Here is a 22757-nt window from a genome sequence, read left to right as displayed (position 1 = left end):
TTTAATTGTCAGAATATTAAAACTTTGTCATCAATGTTTAAGTATTTTACATAATTATTTTGATAGTTCAACAATATTGTTTTCAGATCTATATCCAGCTTTTTTAGACACTTCAGCAAAATCGTTCTGTTGTGTACAATTAAAACTTCTAATGAAAAGAAAATTATTAGTTTCTGCCAATTAACTTTCGTAAAAAAAATCTTAAATGAGAAATATTAAATAAACATAAATTTCAATGCAATATTATTATATCGCTGCGTTGATAGAAAAGCAATATATTGTAATTGAAAGCATAATATAGAAAGAAAGTAAAGTCAAAGGAACTGTATTCACTATCCTAATTAAAATTGTACCTATCAATTCACAGGTTTAAAAATGTTCTATTGAAAAATTGCTAATTTTGAGATGTGACACTTTTCCATCAACGCAGCGATGTGTCCATAAACTATTCTTTTTAACTTCATACTCGAGCGAATTTCTCGTTTCTCTGTACTTATACTCAAGAATTGCTCCTCGCGGTTTTCTCATGGTACAATAACGTCCGCCGACAGCCATATCGTGCAGATAATGGGCGTTGCTCGTTTCGCTTCGCTTCGGAAATTCGTTCGTACTGTAAAATGCCGAAGAACGCACGCTATAATATCTACGTACAAGCATGTTCCGCTGGGGGATCATTAAGAGCTCGTCGGCAAGGATCGAGAGAAGATGCTGCGCGTCACGAATTTATTCTCTCATTGTCCGTAAGCGGGCCCGACCCCCAAAGCGAACGCTCCTCGAATCAGTAAAAAACTCGAGAGACGATACAGCTGTAACGAACTTAATTTACAACGACGTAAAAGCCCGGCTTGTGAGCTCGTTAAAGGGTTCAATAAATGCTATTTCGTGACGGTATGAATTTCCGAATGATTCTAATGCCCCATGAAAAGGCCCTGTGGATTTAGGGATTATCGTGACATACGGCGGCTCGGTTTTCATTCACGATTCTCACCTAACGCGTTATTCTGTGTTAAAGTATTTCCTGCGACTTCGAAGTTATAAACTTGAAGCCGATGCATTTTGAGAATTTAAAATTCTATAGGATTTGATGTGACACTATAGAGTTTTTAAAAATGTATTACTATAATTTCTGAATAATAAAAAAATTTGTTAAGTATTTTCTGTTAGAATAAGCAGAAAGATGTATAAAAGTTACTTCTTCCATAAAGTATTTTGTTTTCTGAAATTTTTATTTCGACCCTTTGAGCAACGTTTTGACTTTAAAATAATAAAGTATTACTCAAACATCATTTGTTATAACAACGATATAATAAAAAAAATGTTATTAAATTGTTTAGAAAAAAAAGAATAGAAATATAAAAAAACATACTTACGAGTTACACACTTTTATTCTTCTAAAATCAGTTATTATATCAAAAATTGCATTTTAAAATTAATACTACAAAATTGTAATGATTCCAAATATTCAAATTTATTTTTTAAAAAACTTCGTTTTTGTGTGAGTTGTGTCATTGTTGAAGTAAATGAACGATATAAAGATCAATTTCTGATTGCGCTAGAATAATAACTTGTCATCGTGTATACGGTAATCCAAGACATTGCAAGCTCTACAACCAATTCAACATTTTAGAGATACATTTCAACGAAACAGATATTCCGAACGTGCAAATCGCAACGTGGAATCCGCCCTGTTGTGGAGCATGCTTATAAATATACACGAGTATCCCGCCAACTCGAGCTCTGAATAATGCAGTCTGCCTAATCTCAACCGAAATCGCGGGAATTGTCGTCTAACCTTCTACTCCACGCGGAATTTTCATCAGTCTCGAGAAAACATAAAGTAGAGAACGTGATAAAAAAAAAATAACAAAAATCCGAAAATTTCCTGCTACATACAATAATTCGAAAAAATATTTGAATCGATCAACAATTTAAAAAATATAATTATATTTTAATATGTTGAATTCTACCATTCACTAAAAAAATATACTTTAATAGATATTTGTTTGAATAGTACTAGCTGAATATTTACTGAATGTAAATATGTATTTATTTTTGGTACAAAAATCATTAATTCGATTTAAATCATTTTCTTTATATTTCATTTAAATATCATTTTCTTATTTAATAAATATTTATTTACTGGAGGTAAACGTGAACTCAATACTATTAAAATAAATATTTATCAAAATATTAAAAATTATTAAAAATTTAGTACATTTTTTCTCAGCATATGCTACACGAAAAGAACAATTTTATTAAAATCTAAAAATTGTGCTAAATACACTGTTAAATCTATAGTGTGAAATTTAACCTAACGTGAGTCGCCACTGCTCCTACTAAATATATCGTTATTTTTTATCAAAACGATAGTTAAATTTGACACTATATAGTGTTAAATTGACACTGTATAGTATCAAATATAACCATTGTTTTAGTACAAAATAACGATATGATTGAGTAGGAGCAGTGGCGACTCACGTTAAGTTAAATTTGACACTATAGATTTAAGTGTATAGATCTAAAAATAATTTCATTACACCATCAAAATAATTATGTAGAACGCTCAAGTACAACGCTAGTTACTGGAATGTCAAAACCTTTTGCAATATTGCTCATTATCCTTGAGTGTCCTACATAATAATTTTGATAGTCTAACAAGATTATTTTCAGATCTGTATGTGTATCTAGTCAAATTCTTAAATACTTCATTAAAATACAAATTTTGTCTATGTATAAAACACTATTATACTATCCAGATTTAAAATAAGCGACCATAAAAATCGCGACTGTAAAAGCACTGTAAAAGCGGGAGAAAGATGGATAGAGAGACAAGGCTTACTGTCGCAAGTTCGCGAATTGTCGTCGCGAACGTGACCGCATCGTAATATTTTATGTGGACACGTGTATGAGGAAGGTCAGTGTTGTCTCTGTTCTTGTTTCGTGGGTTCTTGATCCCTTCGAGTCTTGACGGCCACGGACTGACTGGCTGGTTGGCTGGCTGACTGCCCGAGTGAACTACAATGCGAGCGGCACGTGAGATGACTCTGAGATGTGTCACACACTCGCGGGCTGGACCCCAGATTCGACGTGAGATGTGTAGGTCCGGATCGCGCGTACCGTTTCACTGTCCTACTTTCGTTACGAGGCCCAGTTCGGTTCTGTTTTTTTCTTATTTTTTTATCTTAATGCCTGTTTTGTTATCGTAACAAACGTGCCCATCGTGCATCGTGCTGCAATTTTAATAGCTTCAACGTAATGCATTCTCACGTCGACGAGCAGCCTTTGTTTGAAGGGAGGAATTATTGTCAGTATGATTCTATGAAATTATCGTGTGTTCATGCAGTATTCGTGTCGAAGCTCCGATTGCGAGAACGATAAAATAATAGTAGCTGCGTAACAATTGACGTATTTTCCATAACAACATATGCTTTAGCTTTATTAGTTTCTATTATTCTTCGTTTTTATAATTTCTCAGAAAAACGTATTTTATATGTTTGAGGTAGCCTAATAAATCATTGTAATCTTATAGTGTTTCAAGTTTTTCAATGCTCTATGAGAGAATTATCATTGAACTTTAGTTCTTTTACACACTAAATATATCTTAAAATTTACTTAAATAGTCTACAAATTAACTGAAAATTAATACTTTATTATTTATCAACAATTTTTTTCAAATTTCAATTTGTTTATAATCTAAAAAACTAACTGTAGCTTTGTAAAAATAAATTTCTTCAATTTTAAATTTATTACTCTTTTAATTTTAAATCTCTTAATTTTTATGAAACTGATATATTTCACTTTTCAGCTATTCAACACGTGCTACAAATTTATTGTTATCCCTCTCTAGTCTCATGGTTGGTAAAAATTCCCGTTGTGCATCTTATACCTATATAAAAGTTAGAAAGTCTTAATAAGCATGTCGCGTAGAATTTGCAAGTGAGTCGCGACAGGAAGTAAGTTTCCTGATGTCGGCAGATGTTAGGGAGTAAGGTGGCAATTGCGGCTTAAAGTGTCATAATATGTCTGTCTATATGGTAGATATGTCTCTATTACCGACGCCATTACATAATATCATGGTACGTGAGTTCTAAGATATTCCATGATATTGCCGCGCGATTCGTCGCCTCTTCGTCGGCTTCCGAAACCTAATGCCGCTTAGCTAAGCGCGATCGCAGCAGATAAATAGTAGATAAATATTTCAGGCTTGTAGTCACCCTTACCTGTGCATATAATACGATGCGATTCGAACTAAGTATACAGAAGATATTCATATACGCATATTAAAATTGCGTGAAAATATTTGATAGAACATTTTCCAAACGCTCTCCTTCTTTACATAATTTTAAAAACAATTTTTCTAAATTATCCACATATACATATTATAAAAATTATGATTAATGAAAATATTATACAATTTGTTTCCTAAAAATATTTTTAGTAGAGTACTAAATTCATAGGCCGATATTCATAGTCAGATCTTAAATTTAAGACTGTCTTAAATTCAGCCTTGAGCTATCATGAACCAATCAGAGAGCCGCATTAGCGTCTTAAGACATTACTTAAGACGGTCTTGAAATAAGAACCGACTATGAATACCGGCCATAGTAATTTTTTACTTACTTGATGATATTATCTATTTATAAGTCCCTATATGTTTTTATTTTTCTTAGAAAATAAATAACAACTATTTACAGTCTTGGCCATAAAGCAACAAAATTGACGTAAATGTTTTATATCTAATAAAAAATAAATTACAAAACAGTTTTATTGAAATCAATATTTATTTTTGTACAATAATCATTTTTTTTAGTTCTCCTTTAGCTTTTATTACCTCCAGTATTCTTTTGAGGGTATAAATTAAAGGTGCTTTATATTACATTTATGACCAAAGCTATTCAATTCTAAAGTAAGACCTAAAATTTAATTTTATATTTATATTAATTATAGAGATAACAGAATTTCTTTTTCGAGTACCTTAAAAAATTGCTGTTAAGAATTATTTAAAGCAGTATTTCATTTCTACATATCCTGGTGCACGAAGAACGATCAGAACGCGTCTTAACGTTGTATTATTCTTCTTTTTCGAGGAGCAGTTCTCCAATGAGACCTGCTCTCTGAGCCCTTGCAATTTATATGTTCCGTTTCGAGGGGGTCGCTTTGTTGACCGGATTTTTAAGATCGCTCTAGTCCCTCGTGTCGAAGATAACCCTCCGGGTTGCTTCGTATCTGTGAATATTATCTGCGGCTTTATTCACGGAACCTTGGCCCCGGCGATGATCTCGATGTCACGAGGTCTCGCGCAATGGCTCAATATTACGATATACCTGCGAGCATTTGGTCTCTCCGGATCGATGATATAAAAAGAAAAGGACAGAGTCACGATTGATTGGTACTTCGATATACCGATTTGCTAACAAATAATAATTTATCATTAATTTAAAATTATTTAATTTAACATTACTCCTCAATTGCCAATAAAATTTATTAAAATAATAATGTGATTATATTAACTTAATAAATAGAACTGGCAATAAAGTATTTGCTTATAATAAGCTAATTTTAATTTTATGTTTTACATCATCATTCCGAAATAGATTTAATTGAAAATTACAATCGTAAGATTGGTAATTACAATCGCATGTCGCCTGCCGGGTATCGACACTTCTGCAAAAGGATTACGTGAAGCAGCGGTTACAAAAGCGTATCTCACATAATAGCTAGCTTAATCGCGCTAGAATAATCTGTAATGAGCGTAACAGTATGCTACCCGATTTGCAAATCAGGAAAAGTTGAGCGGAATGAAAGCGGAAATGAGAATCGAAGATCTCATAAGACCCAACCAAACAAACAGGCGCAGAATCCGCAAACGATACGATAAGATCTCGTCAGTTTCTTAAACTGCGCAGGCCAGTAAACTACTTCAACTATGATATTTGACTTTTCTCCTTTCCTTTCGTATAATTATTTTAAGAAAGCTACACGTTCTGTACATTTTTTTATTATCGTTATTGGAATTTAATTCAGATACATTTCTATTAACCGACGGCGCTACACTATTAGATATTAAAGGAGTAACGGTAATCTAATCTCTTGATTTAAATAACATTTTGTTATCTGTAACTTATATGTCAAAATGTAAATCAATCCATTTTTATGGATTGATTTACATTTTTATGGTTTAAAATAAACAACGTCCGTATTAATACATACATTTAGTAAATAATAAACTGAATTTAAGTCAAATTTAATATATATTTTTGAGCTAAATTGATTAACTTCATTATGTTAGAGTTAAATTAACGACATATTGAGTAGGAGCACAGTGGCGACTTATACAAATAATTAAAAATAACTCAAATTGTAGATATAATTTAACATTATGAATTTGACATTATGAATGACATTATAACAGTGTATGATTTTATCAAATTAAAATATGAGTATAAAGAGAAAAAAGTTATATATTTTTGTATTGAGAGACTTCGTCAGATGCTCGTGGAGATATAATTGCACAATGGAAATAGAGCGTTTCAATTAAAAAAAAAAAAAAAATGAATTCTAGTCCGACGCTCGAAGTAGCTCGTGGCAAGCGTGAAGCTATTGTCCGCGCGGCATTGTCCACGCCATTCATCACCAGTGGTCGAAACGTTCGCAATCGCAAGTACCCTTATGTAACCGTTTCATACGGCATCGTCCGTTCCGGCAATTTGATGCAATCAAGGCCCGCGAGTTTAATGAATACACGGTAATAATCCGGAAAAAGTGCGCGGTCTGCGTTGGTTGCGAGCGGCAGCCGGTCGGATGCAACGTCCAGAGGAGAAACAGGAAGTCGCCAAGCATATTCCCTTCTCTCTTGTCGGGAGGACACGACAAAGAGGATCGTTCTCTACCCACGCTTCCGCTACCACGCGACGACAAATCTCCTTAATCCGGCGTGATCAATGATCTACACGGAAGCCCCAAGGTACGCAAGCATGCACTCTCCTCCTGCCTCTCGCATGCAGCTGCAAATTGCGTTGCACCCTTGCGCGGATACGAGGAACGACGTCGAATGAGGCGACGATTATTCAACACTCGGTCGGACTCGCCTGTCTCATCTTGCAATGGATGCACAATGGCTCATCGATGAATTCTTGTAAATTGAAATTTATTTCCCAGCGGGAGAAATGCGGTGTAAATCGAGGGCTTTAACAAGTTTCATTATTCAGTGCTAATGTGAAATATTATACCTATATTTTCTTTTCCTAATGGAAACGACGAGCAGTAATTAAAAAATTCCATATTAAAATGTTTTACAAATACCACACAAAATATATTATGAAGGTAAAGAGAGAACATTTTAAGAAAGGAAATTAAAAATTATTTATATAGTTTCCATAAATTTCGCTTCACAAACTATTGTAAATAACAAAATTACCATAATTTTAAAAAGTTAAGAACAGCTGTAAGAGAAAGATATTTTTTATTTCATTTTATATAAGGAATCGTTCGTCTCTTCAGGAACGTATTACTCGCACAAGTCGAGAATGTAGCATAAATGATTACGAGTTCACGACGTGGAACGTCGAACTCACTCGCAGCAAGGTCCCATTATTTAAAGCTAGTCAGATATCATCTACAGGGAGAGTCGTCTTCTGATCCGTGAAGGCGTACACAGTCACGGCGAGCCACAATACGCCGCGATGCGAGACCGAAATAATTTTATCGATCGGCCGATTTCTCGATTCGAGTCACCGATCTGTCTCGGACAGTTTGTCTTGCCGTTGGCGACAAACCTTGTAACAATAATAATTACAAATTGTCAGTTTTGATCGACGTAATGGATGGTTTATAAAATCCCCGACAACGCACGTAATGATCCTCGTGGCTGTTTGCGACCGAAAATTCGCTCATTCATTCACCGCGAATTAAATAAAGCGGAACCGACCGCACTAAAAAGATAATCAATATGACGTGCATGTTCAGCTAATGCAGTCGCTTAGTCACAGTGACGATAATTATCTCTCGCCTGGATTTATTGTCGTTATTATCGCGAATGACACTTTACCGTTGTCATATGATGATTAAATTACTGCGACTAACGAATTTGAATAATTAGATAACAACGCTGTTTTTCGAGAATCGATAATTATGCTATTCTAACTGTAGATGCGCAATAACGATGAAGCTATAATATGATGAGAATCAAAAGATCGCATCCGGGTTATTTTTTAACGAGGCCATCACGTCGTCGGCTACAAAATGTTGATCTCGAGATGATCGATTATTCTTTTTAACGCATCAATTGAGATTAAGAGAAGCGGGCATTAATTTCTTCATGGACGAATTTTTTCCTATCCTTCGGGATTTAAAGATGTATGTCACGTCTCAAAGTATTACCAAAAATCTAAACATTTCATAGATTATTCTATTATTACAACTGAATATCTGTGTAAAATTTGAGTACAATTCTCTTATTGGTTTAAAAATTACTTAATTTTTTTGTTCGCCTTGATTTTTATATAAAATCGTATTTTGTATTTATTTGCAAATTCGTTAAGCATTACGAATTAAATAAAATTTCGAATTTTTTTTATATATACTAATAAAATTCTAATAAATATTCATGCAAAAGTTTATTTGAATCCACTTACTCATTTAAAAGTTATTTACTTAAAACTGCAGCAAAATAGGGTCGTTTTACTGCATAAAATCATTATAAACCAAATTATTTAATGAAAAAAATTTTTTACTGATGTTAGCTAATTTCTTGACACTTTTAATTGATATTGTACAGTCAAAAGATCTTTAATAACTTTCCTACTTCCAGCCGATCATAAACCTGGAGTCATCCGAAGAAATGACAGAATGGTTGTTTCATAGATTGATTTGATCGACAAGCTATCGCGATCGCGTAGAATTATCTTCTGCATCGATTATAGTACGCAACGACGCATGTTAGGCAACTGGCTGTCAATTCTTGCCTTAACGTAGTCTCGTATTACCATAAAAGGCAGACCATGTTGCTTATTCTGTGAAGAAGCCTAAGCGATATGTATGTTCGTGATATTCATTATTTATAAACGATTCCTCTCATCAACTCCTTATATATAGCATGATTTTATTATTTCAATGAGAATAATTAGTATAGCAATATAGCAATATCCTAATATATTATTGTTTAAATGACAAATATTTTCATTCATACGCTGTTAAAAATAAATTATGAGCGAATATTGCAAGAGATAATACCTAATTATCGGTATATAGCTGTACAATGATATGACTTGAGGGGATCCAAGATTCGATGCATCTTCTCTGGCGAGAGTTTCTGTGGAATTGTAATACAGTCACGTCTGTGTAGGAATGAGTTGTTTTATGAAGCGTACATCCGTTTCCGTCAACGATCCGCGATGAGAGTACGGAGGACACTTCGGTCATTGAACACGCATAATCCTGCGATAATTATGTAACGGATCATCGACCGACTGAGAGTCAGAGCTCTCGAAACGTTTGACAGATCCCGTTAAAGAATTAAGTATATTTAGTACATACATTAACAATAAGTCGCGAAAAAAATTGAATGCCGCGACTCAAATATTTTTCTCTTGAGTTATGACATGGTAATGTAATTATATCTCCAATTAATAACTACAAGCCGTCATTCAACCAAACATTCAAATAAACGAAATATTCAATTAATATTATAAGATTGAAGTAGAATTTAAACATGATTTATAATATTAAATTAACGCCCAAATAAATTAAAATTTAACACAAAAATTTTAACAAGGATCGGTCTAACAAATACAAAATGTTTTTTACTGTGTAATATTATATCAGATGGATCTTGACACTTCGTTAAAAGTCATTAAGCTCGCTTTATACAGTAATTATATAAAGAAAATCTCGGTCTTTTTTCAATAATAAACACTCTAATGATCGCGATTGTATCAGAGATATATTGAAACTAATACAAACATCTTTATGTGTATATCTCAATTGAAGTACAAACATATTTTTACATAACCAAATAAAAGCTTTCACATTCTCACGTATTGTCAGAGAATACACATCATATAAAGACAGTTTTGCTACTCACACACACAGGTATACTATTGGTAAATCTGCTTGTAATTAGAAGCTAGTTCTCAATTATCCTATAATCATGTTAGAGGAAGTTACATATACGTAACACTTAAACGTTCATAATTGCAGAGTCACGTGATTGATTGCTGTATTTGACAGCAAGATGATACAGGAGACGATTGGGCAAAATTCACAGGTGACGAGCGAGGAAAGACGCGCCGCTTCCTGGACCATGATCTCTCGTGCCAATCGATCGGAGGGTCACGGTCATCCTCGGCGCATTTCGCATAAATCACTTGCGGCGCGAACACGCGCGCGATTAATCCAGATAGCGACTCACACAAACACACACACGCACACATACACACGCGATTACGCGTACATCGAAGATTGTACATCGAGCGCGGTCGGTCGGTTGCATAATGCCAACGTTCCATTAAATCGCGCGCGGATCGATCCCGACGAGGGAGACGCAAGTGCACTTTCGGAGTTGCGGTTGCAGCCCAAGAATGCATAAGAGATTATGCGAGAAGGAACAATAAGAGCTTCACGATAGAACCATTTTGCAGGACCGTTTTTCAATTATTCGCGCACATCACGGATCTTCCGGTATTGGGTCCATACAATTCTATGCCGCATGATTCACGAACGAATTTTATCGATCGGCAAAGATGTATTTTTCTTGTGCAACGTTCCCGAAGAAATGATAGCAATGATGAAACGGGAATTACGACGATTACGCGCCTATTGCCTGGAGGAATCTTCCGGTATCATCGTATCAAACTCACGCGTACGGTTATGTATTGAAGACATTATCGTGCATCGTGCCGTTACGTAAGATCCTCAAGGAACGCACAATGGAGCTCCTCGATGTTCCATTAAATCGTATGCAGATCTCGGGGCAACAATGGAACGCGGACGGGCGAATTGAGACTCGTAAAAAATAGCCGACCGCATCCCGAAACGCTTCCTGGATCGAAATGCGATCGCGTCGATGCGATTTCGGAGAGAAGAAAGATTAGCATATTTTTGTGCGCGAGAATATCGATCGTGCAAAATATATATCAAAAGTATATAATTACTTGTATTATCACTCTTGAGATAATCAAGGTTTACCAAGCAAAAGTAAAAAAATGTGTTAAATAATTAAAAAATATTTTAATGTGTATATTTTTCACTGAATACTATAACCATTGAAAATGACGTAAGACATTAAAGGTATGTTATTGCTTGTGTAATAAACATATTATCATTTTTTAAATAATCAAGTTTTAACGCAAAAAATATTGAATAATTAAATATTATAATATTTTCATACATACATACATTATTGCTCAAAAGTTTGGGAAACATTCTCTTAATTTTTTAAAAACACGATTCTTTACAAATATAATTATCTTATTGAAAATATATCAATTTTTATTTTCGAATGTATACTATATTGAAATTAATGATTAAAATCAATACTATAGAGACTTTAGTACATTTACAATATTAATAAAGTTAATTAAAATTTCTTTCTAAAATTTAGAAATGCTCCAAACTTTTGCGTAATAATGTATATTTTCTTAGTAGATATGTTAAAATTATTAAATAAGATTACTGCTACAAATATTATTGTTATACGTTTAGAAATATATTACTTCTTGATTACTGCATTAAAATAAACGGCAAGATAAGGAACTTTTACGAGTGATTAATTTCCCATTCTTCAGTTATTGCTTTTCACCATCTTCGGCTATACACCCACCTTAAACTCTTTTGAAAGGAATAGTGCGCTTGTTATACCCGTAAAATAAGATGGGTAATATATATAGTAGACAACACACCTTCGCGTCTTACGTTGCTGCTTCAACCCGATACTGCCTCGCAAAGCTTAACGAATCGTGCCCGCGTGTAAGTAGCCGCTGAATAATCCGCACCGGGGCCTCGCGCGAAAAATTCGCGCGGTAACGTACGAGCGCCCGAGGGTACGGGTGATTGAATATAAATCATATAAATTGCGACTATCCGGAATTAATGTACACGCTCGTGATTTAAGATATTGCATCTCCCTTTCTGCTTCCTTCTCCTTTTCTCTCTCTCTCCTTTGGCCGTAATTGACGCGTTATTTCCGCATCCACTGTCCGAGATGCCGAGACGAAAATTCATCTTCGCCGCGCGCGATTTATTCCACGGGATCTCGAGAGGAGCTGCACTCGCCGTGCAGCCGCATATTGATCCTTTTCGTTTCCTTCTTCTCCCATGAAAGGAGGCGCGCGATCACGATAGAGATCATTGACTTCGCTCCCGCGAATGTAAGGCATGATCTCTTCTCGTGTAGAAAATTATTAGGATTAATATCATAAAGCTATTAACCTTGATAAGGGTAATATAGGAGTGCCACATACAAAGGGATATCTTATCAAATCAGGGCCCTACAAGATATTACTAAGATTGTATGATTTAAAAAATATTAAAATTGTATAATTTAAAAATTGAAAAAAGAATCTAATAAAATATCCTTATAAAAAAAAGTTTTCTTATAAGACTCAGTAATATTTCCTTATAAGGCTCTGACGATCATTTGTTACAAGCCATGTGGCCCAAGCTATCTGTATCCACCAGGATTATGTCTCAAAATTAATTGGGTCCTAGTGGATACAGATAGCTTGGTCCCTACATGGCTTGTAACAAATGATTTGTCAGGGCCTTATAATATTAATGAGATCCTTTTTAAAGCTTTTCTACATAAATTTACGCCAAAACACTTCGTTACACGATCTTGCGTCCGGATATCACGCGGACACGGAGAAAGGTGCATGTATTATCATAGTCGTGCATCAGCGGGACATCACGATTCGCAATGTCGACCTTCCTCGTGTCGAGGGACAGACATTTTTTTTTCTGTTGCTACACGAAGAAGTATGATGGACGATGCCGCGAGAACAGGTCGATACGCGAAGCTACGTGCAATTTAGAGATTCATCTGTATGTCTCAGATAAAGCGACTCGAGATAGCAGCGTAATTACATTGGCGTAACAGTGCAACATCGTGTAACGAGGGATAGCCGGTACATACAATTGTAAAATAATGACCACTAAGTATATGTAATAGTTCGTATAACATAAAATACTTAACAAGGTGACATGTTCAATAAGTATAATAGTTGATAAGGCGATATTGTATGTTGGATAATAAAGCTGAGAAGCCATCCGCGAAGAGATTCTTGACTGCAATTAGTTCTCGTACGTACGTGCGTAAGAAGATAATTTCCTTGAAGCGCGAATGACATGAGGTAATATTCGCTCGTGGATTAACGTTACGACACGCCTCGTCCGTAGATTCACATAAATAGCAAAGAGGCGCGCCTCGAAATACGGCGAATCATAAATCATTTTTACGCGCTGCGGCTACCGGAACCCATCAGGAAAAAAGATACAAAGCGCACTCTCTCTCATTCTACGTCTAATATTGTGTAAATTTAACCGAGCGAATCCAACGAGGAACGATTAATTATAGCGTATAGCTATTGTATGAATTTTCGCCGATGCCCCCCCGATGAACAGTAGTCTATTTCACTTACATGTCGCTGCTCCGCGATACATGAGCGATCCTTAACAATTACACGGCGAGCGCGGCTGGTGGAATCGAGAGATATAGTGCGGCACCGGTCGAGGGAAAGGAGGAATTATTTTCTACCTGGGACACACGCGCACGCGAACGTATACGTATACACTCGGTGGATTATGCTGAGACGCGCATGTTCAAGGCTATCCACCAAGATCACGGTCGCGTCGCCTGGTGCCGGACAATCGCCATCAGTCATCGAACGATTCCCCGGCGTACGTTACATACGTATGTACGAAGAGTAATGGCAAAAAAGAACGGAGACACTGTACGCTTGCGATCCTTGCCGAACATACATCACTCGGCAGCAGATTCGAAAGTAACGAAGGCTATATCTTACTCATGTCGTGTCTCGTTTACGGATGGCCCAAGTCTGAAACCAATGCCCGTTGGTTTTTTTTTTTTTACGTCGGTTATGAGGTAAATGTACCAATGACTGAACTAATAAGGAGATATAATCAGTTCTGTATTGTTAATTACACTGTGTCACAAGATTTCTATTTTTCAACACTTGATGATGATTCTTAGATATTTTTAGCTGTTGAAAAAGAATATAAAGTTCTATCAATGATAGATTTTGAGAAACCAAGAATTTTGTTTTTGAAAATATTCTACAAATTTAAACAATTTACAAATTTTTTCTTTTAATTCAGAGAGAGAATAAAATACATAAGAATCATCATTCAAGTGTTGAGAAACAGAAATCTTGTAAATCAGTGTAACTTTTGACATATTTGATATTTATTATTTAAAATATATATCATTTAAAATTGTAGACAATGAAAGAAACTTCATACCATCACATTTATTTTCATATATTATAAAAATATATTTGAACTTTTTATAACTATACAATACACGTATAAAAATTTCTAATTTTTAAGTATAAAAAAGAAATTCCCTGAAAATTCCAGATTTTCTAGTTTTCCAAGTAATAAACATCCTGTCCGCGTCCGAATAAATCCTTTAATCGAATATGTGATGCCACGATATTGCCATGCACGACCGGTTTTAGATAGAAGATTTATTACATGATTGAACACACACACAGAGTTCATTAAGATTATAAACGTTATTTACTTGCTTAACTAAAACGTCTCAGCAATCAGAAAGATCTATCATAAAGAAAAGCGCAGAGAAAATGCGTCTAAGCCTTTTAAGAATCGTATAATAAACTAAAGAATGTAATAGTCGAGAGCTATTCTAAAAACGCGACACTTTACGACACCTGTTGTTGACGCCGTACAGACCAGCTGCCTGAACTTCACACTTGCCCGATTAATGAATAATACACGTCTGGATATCGTCATGTATTACGTGAGCGTATATAATAATATAATTCCAGACATCAATATAAAAACTATTATTGATCTTTAGCCTCGTAATAAAATAGATAAATGTATATGATAATACTATCCTATTTTTCCTAGAAAAAAAAATGGAAAAGAGGACAGTGTAATCGAGACAAATGAAATCAGATCTAAAATTAAATCCTAATAATCCTTTCAATGGCAATCGCGTCTATTCGAAATGATTCACATAAGGCTACTGCTGTGTGTAACGAATTAATTTGGATCGATTACGCGTTCACGTGGGAGACAAATAATGATGATTTGAATCGAGATAACTCGAAACAGAGATCGGGACTGCGTGATACTTTCGCGAGGTCCTTCGCAGAGTATTAGCTGTCTAAGCTTGGCAGGACCTTTTGTATGCGTAATTTGGCCATGCAAATTGTAATTCGACTCTGACTCTCGCTTATCAAAGCGGATTCATCGTGATCCTTTCGCAGGATGTCATTCTGGCGCAACATCGAAAACCTACAGTCAATAATCGGCGCCGAAGGCTATCTATTACATACAGGCTGTCATTTACCGTTATAACTAAGCTCCCGCTTGGATGTTGAACCTTGATTGCGTGGAAAAAAATCGATATCTTGCTGCGACATCTTTACTAATGAATTTCTGGCCGCATTTCGACATTTCTATCAGTCTATTTGTCAATGAAATGAGCGCTCTCTAAAAATCTCATAGCGGATAAATGTCTTGGTATCATTCCCGATCAATCAGATGGAACTTCAGCAGAGATTTATTCTACTAATTCATTGCTTAAAAAACATCTGAGAAGTTATAAAAATGCTGTCTGAAAAAGTATACAAAATTCGTTCCTGTTTTAGAGAATTGCCAACATATTAGAATTTTGTTTTAACAAAATTAATTAATGAAAACAATTACAATTAAGAGATCGTTAGCGCTGTAAATATACAGTTCTAATAATAGAAAATTATTTAATAATTAATGACAATTAAAGCCACTTTGGTTAATTAACAGGATAGTTCGATTCCAATTTGAGCCAATCTCAGTAAACAAATTTAATTAACAAAAAAATCAATTAATAGTAAAAATATTTCTTGATATTCCTAAGATCAAACAAAATTTAGAATTAACTATGAATGTAACAGATATATTCGCTTAATATATAATGTTTCTTGTAGAATACCACTGTAAAAAATAAATCTGTGTACAATACTCCAAATGTATTTATTAACCATTGATTAAAGCTACGACAAATAAAGATGTACGCGTATTCATTCGCTGTCGTTCGGTTATTAAATCGTCAAAGGGCTGACAAAGGGCCGTGCCGATACCGCTTAGTTGACCCCCGTGGAGCGATGCCGCGACCTATCCCTTTGGTTGACCGATCGCGAACAGATCGGCGGGTGTGCATACGCCGATAATTTACACGGCAATCGTCTTCCGGCAAGTAATGCCACGGCTAATGAGCCCATGTGTCCCGATGAGCGCGTTACATAAAGGCGCGCGTGGATGCGCCCCAAGTAAGAGCAGCGTCCCCGCAAAGGGCAACGTCGGTCGCGGTGCACCGCTCGAAGGGGGGCAACCCCCCTTGAGAACGCTGTTAAGATCGCTCGCAGCGGTCTTGACTATGTCGGTTAGATGTAACGATGCCCTGAGCTATCCTACAGATTTATCGGTGTAGTATCGATAACGCATCTGAGAAAAATTCTCGCTTTATGACGTGACAAACTCGAACACAAATGTCTATGCTAAATGTCTACTACATGAGAAATCAGTGACAGCGACGGTTATATTGTTGCGGAAAAGAATGATTTTGCTGAAGTATTTAATAACTTAGCTAGACAGAGAAAGATCTGAAAATAATTTTATTGGATTATCGAAATTATTATGCAGAACGCTTAAGCATAATAAGCAATGCTACATTTGGACATTGTACAAGGAAAAAACGTTTTTGCTGAAATATGTAGAGACCTATATGTATACAGATCTAAAAATAATTATGTTGTATAATTAGATTGCTCAAATTGGCACAAAATTTAAAAAAATACCAAATTTCAAAGAAGATGATATAATTTAGTCCGTCTATAAATTAGAGAAAAATTATACTTATTATCTATACTAAAAGAATGGTTTTGTTGAAGTATCTTAAAATTTAGCTTGATGCAAATCTGAAAATAATTTTGTTTCGTCCATTAAAATAATTATGTAAGATATTTAAATTGTAGGTTGCTTAAATCTTAAAACTTTTTCTTGGATAAGATTTGTTATAATTCATTATTTTTTATCGTATTTCTTGCCTCAAAATATGGCATTGTTTAAGCGTCTGCACTGTAGCAATTTTTCCGATATGTAAAAATTAATCTTATCGTTATATTTCGCATAATACTTTGTCTATAATTGTGTAAAGAAGTATTAGAAGTTTAATAAGAAGAATTACCATGCAAAATATATAGTATAAAAGGTGCGTTATCGGGATCCGTGATTCATAAAGAGATTTAAGAAAGGCCTCGAGAGTCTTGAAAGGACTCATTGATAATTTCAAAAGACTCGAAGGATCACAGTGTCGGACTATTTCGGATGAGCTTTAATACATGTCAATTTTTATTCCCGTTGTTCATTCCCCCTTCGTGACTCTTCTCGCGTGAGACAAAGCCCTACTAGGATAAGTATCGTTACATGTGCCATGCCACGGGGATGGTCATAATGTAAGCATTGAAACCGACGGCGCTACGCCTGAACCGTCCATTGTATTCCGCGGCCGTGGTCGCGCAGGTTCAGGCAGCCTTGAAGTACCGAACCTCCCAGCGCGACAAGATGATGCATTGTTACAATGTGCGGGCCTTATGCCTGGGTCTGGCCCCGCGGGGTCACGCAGAAAATCACGAAGGTTAAAAGGTATCAACGTGGAAATATCTATGCGCACGGTGGCTCACTGTGAGACATCGCAACGTCGAATGTTAAGAAACTTAAATTGCGCGAAGCTCTCCCATAGAGTACACATCGTTTTATTAGCAACATTACAGCAACATTGTAATATTCCAGTAATGTTGCAATAACACTGTAAAGTTGTTGTATTATTGCACTGAATAGATCAAGTTTGTAATTATGTATACATATATTAAAATATATATTAAATATATTATGAGAGCATTTTTTTTCATGAGAATAAAAAAAATATCACAAGAAATTTGAAATTTCTATTACACTTGTACAATCAGCTTTATAAACCTGTACACTCAGCCTTGTGTTTTAAATAATATAAAATTTAATCTTTTTATTAACTTGTTTACATATAAAATAAATTATTTTATGAAACAACTTTAATTTATTTATAAAAGTAATATAAATTTCTAGACTTCAAGACAAAGAAATTTGTGTGATGCAAGTATCTTCCCAGCATTTAGACTCTACAACTGTTTTACATAATACTTACTGTCTGTTCGTAACCAGTTTTGACTACTCACAATCTCAGCCAAGACAACCTCGAGAAGAACTGGCATATGTTTAAATACGTCGGTCGAGGCGAAGGGCCCGAAGAGATTGGCCCCGATACTCCATCAAGGACATCCTAAACCAACCAGATTGTTTGGGGGGACCCCAAAGAACTGACCCAAGAGCGTAAAATAAAATAAAAAGAATGTCAATCGTCTGGATATAACGTTTCTAAGGTTACCTGCGATGATATAATTCCAAAGGATCGTAGAATAGATCTTCCTTTTCTTTTTTTCATTCCTTTTATCCTCGTGCGAGAACATGTCTTCCTAGAATGATCTAAGTGTTACATAATGATGACGCAAACTTTAATTCTTTAGACTTTGGTATAATTAAGTTTCATTTCCATTCATAAGAACTCTAGTTTAGTGTTCCTTTCACAAATCAAGATTAATTTAAAAACTTGTTTAAAAATGATATCTGTTCAGGTTGTTATCATATAGAAAAAACTATTTTGCTGAAAGATGTAAAATTTTGCTAAGATAGAAATCTAAAAATAATTTTGATGGATTATTAAAATAAAATTATATTGGAAATTAAAAATAGGAGTAATGCTACAAATTTTAATATATTCTAGCAACCAGATTATTTTCAGATCTCTATCCAGCAAAATTTTTCTTTCAACGAAATCATTTTTTTGTGCACTTTAATAATAAGTTATATAAAGAACACAATGTCTAACTTTCTTTCAATCATGAATTCTCTGGTCCATTTTTACAACGATATTGATTTGTACTTAACAAAAATTTAATGAAGAATCCTCGCTCTCTGTACTTTTTTAATTTCGCAAAAGTTATTCAACCCGTTAGTTATTAAACTTGCTAGCAGAACCAGATCTAAGCACGACATATGCGAATAGCGATTCGCCTCTGCCTAAGTCGGTGCAATAATGGATATCGATGATGTCGAAGGAGACATAGGAGGTATGTCCGCACGCATTCCGGCAGCTAGTTATAAATCACTGATCCGTATCTCGATAGAGAGGGGATCCCCTTAACCAAATGGATGCTACTGTCGATTTGAATTACTACCCTCGGCCGGCCGAGAGCCATCGCCAACGAGACTCCAAACGGTTCAAAGTTCTATGTAAACTACCGCCCACGTTTGCATTCTCCTTGCCAGCCACCGATGCTTCGTTGGCTACGATAGCGGTGACTAAACAGATCCTATGTCTTCCTCGAGTCTTAGAAAACGTCCGAGGCAGTCTTCGCGGTGGAAACCAAGACACTAGCATTAGAATACAGAGTGGTCGAGTACGACTCGAAAAATAGAAAGGGAAAAGAAAAAAGAAACATTTTTTCTTGCTTTTTAATAGGAACTCTAGTAGACACGTAAAGCTAACAGCACATTTATAGGACGAGCGATCGTTTATTTATTCGATGATTCGAAGTTAAGCTGTGAGAAAATCAGAAGTGGCCCGAAGGTTCGTCGACCGATTTATGAACGTATGACAATGCGATATAATAATTTATGTATGATATATGCGTGTTAATTAATATACGCGACATCGGCAGATAAATGAAACCCGTTTCTAAATTTCGGCTCCACGCAAAAGAAAAGGTATTTAATATTAAGATAAGACAAGGTGCCTGAAAATATAAATTCTCCGACAACTTTAACAATCAATATGAAGTTCGTCTCTTCCCTGGGAAGAACAATTTAAGAAATGTTTTCACACGTTTATCGTTTTAATGAATATTCGACATTCGTATATTCTGTATCTAGTTATCATTATACATAATACGAACGTAAATCAAATCCTCATAATTAAATAACTAAAAATATCATTACGCCTTCATAAATATGAAATCTTCATTAAGACTGTTTGCTTTAATTCTGACACGATCAACAATTAGTGTTATTATTTTATATCAATATTGTAAATAAACTAAAGACAATCGTCTATACTTTTAATCCTCCAGAAACTAACGTCAAATCAGTTATTGACGGTGGGTCTGTAAATTTGGAAGCCACAAGAGACCCACTGTCAATTCCAAAGGATTAATGGCGTTTAAAACAACTCAAATACTATTTTCACGAGTTTCATCCTCGATCTATGTCTCGCCTGATGCATGCGACAGCGATATTCATGCATTCAGGAGAGATCTCACGCGTCCAGGTACATACGCAAGCGAAGTATCCAAATAAAACGTTCGACACATTTACAAATGAGCCGAAGCGAGAGGCGCGAGGGATTATTTTGAAGGTAATAAATATTGGAGATAAATAATCGTTGTCACGGCGAATCGCAAAAATTCGCGCGAGCACCAGGGGTGAAGATGAATATTAGTCACCGTGACGGAGACGCGCGAAGTTAAATGCCTGCGATTATCGTCATTACCCGCCGAGATAATTGCACGTATACGAATAAATGTATACATATTCGAATTACACACGTTCGAAGATTACATATATTTCATTGTAACTACTTGCGAATAACGCGCATTACATCTCTTGATATTCATTGCAACGACAAATGCAATTTGTCGTATTCGGCCCACACACGTGATTGCTCTTTAAGTAAAAAAATACTCTATTTATAAATAAAAGATGCGAAATAAATTGCTTTATATATTATTAATTTCATGTTATTCACAAAAAGAGTGATTTTGGTGAATATTTAAAAATCTAGATTGCATCTGAAAACAATTTTGTTGTTAGACCATCAAAATAATTACTATAATATATTAATTTCTTCTTCTTTATTTTTTTCGGGTGAAATATTCTTGTAATAAATCGAAAAAACCATTTTGCTAAAGTATCTAAACATTTAGCTACATATCGATCTGATTCAGCACAGATAATTCCAGCAATATTACAGTAAGATTACAAATGTTGCAACAATGTTACTGTAAGCTTCTGTGCTGTATGAATAATTTTGTTAAATCATCAAAATGTTATAATTACGTACACTAACAAAATTTATGATTAAAAATGAATAAATCAAAAAATACTGATCATATCAATCAGAATTTTGATTATTTCTCAATTAGAATTATAAATTCAATTAAAAAATTGTCTGATTTATCCATTTTTAATCAAAATTTTAATTAATGAAAGCAGCCTCTTTTTCCAGTATAGACAACTCAAGCATAATGAGAAATACTGCAAAAAATTTTAACAATCCAGCAATTAGTTTAAGCCTATATAATTATTTGAGTCCTACATAATTATTTTGATGGCTTGAACGAAATTATTTTCAAATTTGTATCTAGCTAAATTTTTAAATACTTCAGCAAAATCATTATCTCCGTATATTAGTATTTCTATTCACTCTCATCAAGGCAATACTCGCGGGAGATATTAGTTATCATTATCAGCCTGGACGGGAGCCGCGTCTGCCGTATTAGCAATAATATAAAGAGCTTCGCGGAGAGAGTCCTGAATAAACAATTGTACGGTGCAGTATCTCACATCGCGGGGGATCGACCGCGAATATCCCCGTGTATCGCTCACGACCAGCACCTTCTCGCAGTCGGCGAGAAGGCAAGTGCAGTTTCAGGGTGAATGCACGGCAGCGTCCGTTGCGCAACCGTGCCGATATATTAAATCGATCGGCATATATCGATAGCCCCGTTGCTTTACACGCGAGAGCATGGATCCAGCATTATGGTATTCCAGACAAGAAAACGCGCCTCATGGAATGCCGCTCCAAGGAGGAGTAAGTCGGAATCCTCTCGACGAGCCACGACCTTGCGCACACCTTGCGACTTCGTCGATACCGATATTTCTACTCGGAAAAGTAATCGAGGGTGCCAATCGAATTCACGTTCTTTGCTCAGGGGACTTTACGACGTTCGCTAACAGGCGCGCGCCTTCCGAGAAAATATCGTTGACGGCGAACAAGTTCTCTTTGTGTGAAGAGAACACCGAACTCTACATTTGTATATATATGAGATGTTCGCAGAAATTGCAAAGAAAAATCTGGCTAAGTAAATAAGATCTAATAAGCAAAATTTCGTGAATAGGAATGAGTCGTCTATGAATAAAAGTTGTTATCTCCACTTGAAATTTTTTTTTAGTGACGCGTGTATAATTTTTCTCATTTAAGCTATCAAAAAAATCTTCTTTTTAATTAATAAAATTCATTGTTTTAGTTGGGGACAAAATGTATATGATTTGACATGAGAAATGCAATTTCTATTTATTAAAATAAAACACTCTTAACTACTTTCGCAACTGAAGAAAATATTTTAGATAATTTTAGAATAAAATGCCAAAAATATTTTTATTAAACAACTGATGATATAACTATATTTGTAAGAATTTGG

At 35.1% G+C, this 22757-nt stretch overlaps 1 protein-coding gene across 1 annotated transcript in view; it reads right to left on the bottom strand.

Moving 5' to 3' along the window:
* LOC108726267 (Tie-like receptor tyrosine kinase) overlaps window positions 1–22757 on the bottom strand; it is a 239537-nt gene that overhangs the window by 24114 nt on the left and 192666 nt on the right. The window lies entirely within an intron of this gene.

The sequence above is a fragment of the Mycetomoellerius zeteki genome, unplaced genomic scaffold (assembly GCF_001594055.1).
Source record: "Mycetomoellerius zeteki isolate Tzet28-1 unplaced genomic scaffold, Tzet1.0 scaffold407, whole genome shotgun sequence".
NCBI classification, from domain to species: Eukaryota; Metazoa; Arthropoda; class Insecta; order Hymenoptera; family Formicidae; genus Mycetomoellerius; species Mycetomoellerius zeteki.
This window is presented reverse-complemented; position numbering and strand designations above follow the sequence as displayed.